The 5,003-nt window shown below is 46.2% G+C and overlaps 1 long non-coding RNA gene and 1 pseudogene across 1 annotated transcript; both read left to right on the top strand.

Moving 5' to 3' along the window:
- The first annotated feature begins 1,019 nt into the window (after positions 1 to 1,019).
- On the top strand, positions 1,020 to 1,840 carry LOC123412732. Its single transcript, XR_006613588.1, has 2 exons — positions 1,020 to 1,144; positions 1,471 to 1,840. It is a non-coding gene; the product is annotated as an uncharacterized LOC123412732 (long non-coding RNA).
- Positions 1,841 to 2,089: 249 nt separating this feature from the next.
- LOC123408089 lies at positions 2,090 to 3,204 on the top strand (annotated as a pseudogene).
- Positions 3,205 to 5,003: the final 1,799 nt, after the last annotated feature.

Below are 5,003 nucleotides of genomic sequence, written 5' to 3'. Positions count from 1 at the left end.
CTTGGCGTTGTGGAATGATCCAAGACATATCTTTTTATGGGTCTCCTGATTCGTAATCTCAGCCACACATGTCCCCAACGCCCGCTACCGCACGTCGTGGTACTGCCTCTGTGGCGACGGTGGCTTGGGGAGGTCAGGGAAGCCGGTAAGCCTATTGGAAGGGGCCCCAGCGCCACGGCGTCGGTGTGAGGAGAATGCAGCTCTCCGCTCATGGTGGCGCGGATCCGCGCTGTGGATGAGCGGCTGGGAGCAAAGGCCACGAGATCCGGCCATGGAGGCATTAGTCGGCAAGAGCGATGGGGAGGAGTCACCGACGATACGGAATTTGCCACGTGCGGGGGGAGGGGGTGAGGGGGAGGGGGGCAGATGATGGATGTGGGAGCGATGGGAAACTTGTACTGCCAGCAAGAGCGGTAGAGTACTTTTAATCACCCGATGGAGTAACATATATACTCTGCTATAGCATTTATAGGAGATCGGCTAGATCCGATTAGAGGAGCAAAACTGGATTTTTACTCCTCTAAGGCTGGTTGTAATGGGAGTATCATACACTAGTATCATGCATCCGTAGTGCATAGTATCATGTGCTAGTATTACAGAATGGTTCATTTATTGCCATGCATGACACATAGTAGCACAACATTTAATATGATACAGTATCATAATATGATAATCAACCCTCTCTTTCTTCATTTAATTTCATGTCACCTCATCAAATATGCATAGTTGGCATGTATGATACTACTTATGATACTTCCATTACAACCAGCCTAATCAGTTTTAGAGGATCGGCCAGAGTTGCTATTAGAGAATTTATTAAGGATGCAATATTGCATGTACATACATAGTGCTTGTCTCGCTAAATATTATATATGCAAAAATCTTAACATTAATGAACGTATATTTCCCGCACTTGCAATCTTTTGTAGTAGTACATTAAGGAACATTTAAATTATATTCCAACCTCATGCTATTTATAATCTTGCAGTCTGTATCTGTCACATTTGAAGTCCATCTATTTCCTATTGGAACCTTACACTCGACTAGAGCCGAGTTTGTCAAGAGATAACCAGTATAAGATGGAACATCCTAGTGCAGGCGACCATGATATTCTTCATTGGGTGCCTAGTCGTGTGTGCACAGTGTAAGTATCTATCATCGCCGTCATTAGCATCTCATCTTTATTTTTTTCCATTAACTTTTCAGAACACACACACACACACACACACACACACACACACACACACACACACACACATATATATATATATATATATATATATATATATATATATATATATATATATATAAAAGAAAAATACATCCTACAAAAGGCTGATGCATATAAGGTCTTTGTCAATAATCAATAAAAATAGCTGATGCATACAGAGGCCAGAAATAATTCTCTTCAAAAAAATATTTATACATCTGCGGTACTGCATATACTAATGCTAAATATATAATACGTAGGTGGTCTCGATAATAAGCAAATGGTGGTCAACCAAGATGGTCATGCGGCCAACAAAAGTACCAACAACGCTACCATCGTCAATTCGACATCTGCCGGGGAGAACAAGATAACGTTGAAATTTTGCATTCGATTTCTTATATGTCATCGCTCAGATGGGCACATTGGTACGTGCTACTGCTGCCAGAATAATGGTGTCCAGTGTTACACGACGCAGAGTGAGTGCCTGGACAACTGCCCTACATGCAACCCTAAATGCCCACCTTCGTTGGGGTCTGAGGGATAGAATTCCATATGCTTGGATGATTTGCTTGTCCGTAATAAAACGCACCTTATTTGGTTTGGGCAATTTGGTCCCCACCAAAAATTAAAGGGTAGCCCGCATGTTTCTCAGGAGATTCAGCAAAGCAAAATTTGATGAAAGGAGTCCCCAAAATTTGTTGTCTTGCATACTTATACAAAGGTCAAATCCTTTGGCCTTGGTGCTTCGGCACGATTGTCTACTACTATGCTCTTCCATTTCTGTTTGGGGGTCATGAGATTGGCTTCGGATGCTTCCACAAATTTCCTCACAAAACGTCCACTTCGTTAGAGCATCTGGAACCGGACCCAAACATCCGGATGGACTGTCCGGTTAGTGACAGGATGAAAAAATGCAACTCAATCAAGCACCCTGTTTTCAGCACAAAACACTCAGACTAACCGGCACTCCCCGTATCAAGCCTAAATTTGGAACCGAATCGACATAAATTTGACCTTGTTAGCACCCCGGCCAAAATCTAAGCAACATTCCACTCCACCCCCTCCCCTCCCCTCCCACACTATCAAGATCCTATCCGACTAGCTCTGGTGTTCTCCTCCATGGCAACGACGACTTCGACATGCCCGAATCCGAGCGCTAGGAGATCATCCCTTGCAGCCCCGAGCTGTAGATGGCCATCCGTGCTGCCCTCCAACGCTCACAGCAGGCGTGCACCCTCCCGCAGTCTTCAGCGAGCCGACGGGAGTCCATTGCCACCTGATGGTCGGATTCGGGTCTTGCAGCTCTTGCCATGCGTTGCCGGTAGCGGTCCCCACAAACACTTGGCAGAATCCTTGCATGCCGCCAGAACCTTTTAGGTGGCAACTTGTCCCAATGGCATGGTGCGCTGAAAAGGAGGCCATTTAAGACTCCATGACGAGCAGTGAACCCAAAAATATGGCGTGTCGTGGCCGCCGCACGAGGCTTCAGGCACGGCTTCAAACGAAGGCAGCTTCCACAACACTCACAGCGTAGGTGACCGTGGCAGCCCATGAAGCAACACCTAGGAGGAGCAGGACAAGATGATGCAGGTCACCGTCGCGTTCAACCACTTCGGCAAGGGCCTCGTGCAGCGCATGCCGCTTCGGCTTCTTCCACGTGCTGAACAACGACTACACGCACTGGCAGATGTACGCCATCGCCGGCAACCACGACCAAACCATCATCAGCCAGGGGAACCGGTTCATCGCGCCCGACGACCCCAACGCAAGGAGGTGACCAAGCGGGAGTACGCGCCCTACAACGAGTACAAGGACTGGGTGTGGAAGTCGTAGGGGGCGTCATGATGAACGGGGCTTTCTTCAACCAGTCCGGCATCCAGAACGAGCGCAAGTACGACAACATGGATTTCATCCCTGCCAAGCACGACAAGTATGTCGGGCAGCTCACGCAGTTCACCGGCACGCTCGACTGCCGCGTCGGCAAGCCGTGCTAGTGGAACTCAATTGCGTCCCGCCTTGCTTGCCGGTTAATCAATTGTCTCTCCCGCCGGGTGGTCACAAAGTTGTACGTGCGTGCATGTAACTCGTCTATGGTAACCGGTCTCAAATTGAAAAGTGTATTATATCCTACGATAGCTACGTGTCAACCGCTGAATTTTGAATATGGGTCAATCGATTTTGGTTGAGGGAAGAAATGGAGAAGCTCGCTAGGCAGGCTACCCACTATCTATCTTAGAGTTTACGATGGGAGAAGTGGTGGGGGGGAGCGGTGGTCTGGGTCTTCCCCGAAGAAAGACCGGCGGTGGGGGCTGGTTTCGGGGAGGGCGGTGTACAGGACGTGGTAGCCGGCGGTTATGGCTGGGTTGGATTGGAGAGAGAGGGAGGGAGGGAGGGAGGGAGGGAGAGAGAGGGGGAGAGATGTAGAGTGAGAGAGAGGGAGAGAGGGAGAGAGAGAGAGAGGGAGCAAGGATTTGGATTTCGGTTTGTAAATTTTACCGCCCTCAAACAAAATGGGAGATATTCGGTATTTCGGTATTTTTTTGGAAAATCTCGATCGAATAGAATAATCCAAAAATTGAAAATTTGAACGAGAATTGGGCGATATTTTGATGAAAATTGAACGAAATTCTACGAGTTAGTAAATCAATCGGGATGCCCACGCACGAACACATGCACACACCATGCTCACATCCTCGCGCGACCGTATTGGCGCTCCTTACCGCGTTGGCTATGCACTCTAGGACGAGGCAGCCACGACAGCGGGAGAGTTATCGAGACTGGTCGAAGCTGGGTTCGGCTAAAAGGACAAATAGGGCCAAAAAAATTACCCAGCAAGCAGATCTACGGGGCGTGAACGAAATTGGCGAATGTCGCCGGAATTTCGTTTTTTCTGGCCGAAATCCACAACTTTGAGAGGGAGAGGGAGAGGGGGGGGGGGAGAATGTTTTTCTGAAGTGGAAGACGATCAACGTCCATTGGATCTTGATCGAATGGTCGAGACAGAAGGAGGAGCATCGACTGACCCTTCCTCGATTTCCAATCGACTGTCGCCTAGCCGCTACTATATTATATCTTCCAATTGCTATTAATCAGGACACCAGGAAAAAAGGATGTTTCCTTCGATGTCGAGACTATGTGGAGCACCGAGCTAGAAAGGGTATTAGAGCTACTTGTCAAGACTTGACGGGTGCGGTTGCTCGTAAGTGGGGAGTCGCCAAATCCAAAGATTGATGCTTGACTCTATTCTTTTTTTTCATTAGATCTATAACCCTGGCTATATATCATTTTGAATGGACAATAAATATAAGAAGTATTTTTCATATGACCAAACCATAGTTTTTGTATTATTATTACATATACTTTATGCATGCTTGCTTGTTTTTTTTTGGAGCGATGCATGCTTACTAGTGCAAATATGGGATTCCATGGAATGAGCCTCTCGCTCGACCACTGGATCCTCATGATCTGGCGTTTCAGATTCGGGATTTCCTCTTGCTGGGCTGGCCCGTCAATTTGCAGTTTTAATCCTTTATACCTTTTATTAAACTTTTTATACCTTTTATTTCTATTCTTCGTTTTCCTTTTTCCATTTTTGTCTCTGTTTTTCTCATTTTTCGTTTTTTCTTTATTCTTTTTTTTTCATAATCAATTAAGTGTTTTTTTCTTTTTCTTTTTCTCATTCTTACTTTTATGATAAATTATGATGAACTTTTTTCAGAATGGATGAATTGTTTCAACTTTTGGTGATCTTTTCTTCAAATTCAATGGTTTTTACAAAAAGAAATCGATGAAC

This window comes from Hordeum vulgare, chromosome 7H (genome assembly GCF_904849725.1).
Source record: "Hordeum vulgare subsp. vulgare chromosome 7H, MorexV3_pseudomolecules_assembly, whole genome shotgun sequence".
Lineage (NCBI taxonomy): Eukaryota > Viridiplantae > Streptophyta > Magnoliopsida > Poales > Poaceae > Hordeum > Hordeum vulgare.
Note: the sequence above shows the minus strand (reverse complement) of the source record. Positions and strands in the feature narration are given on the sequence as shown.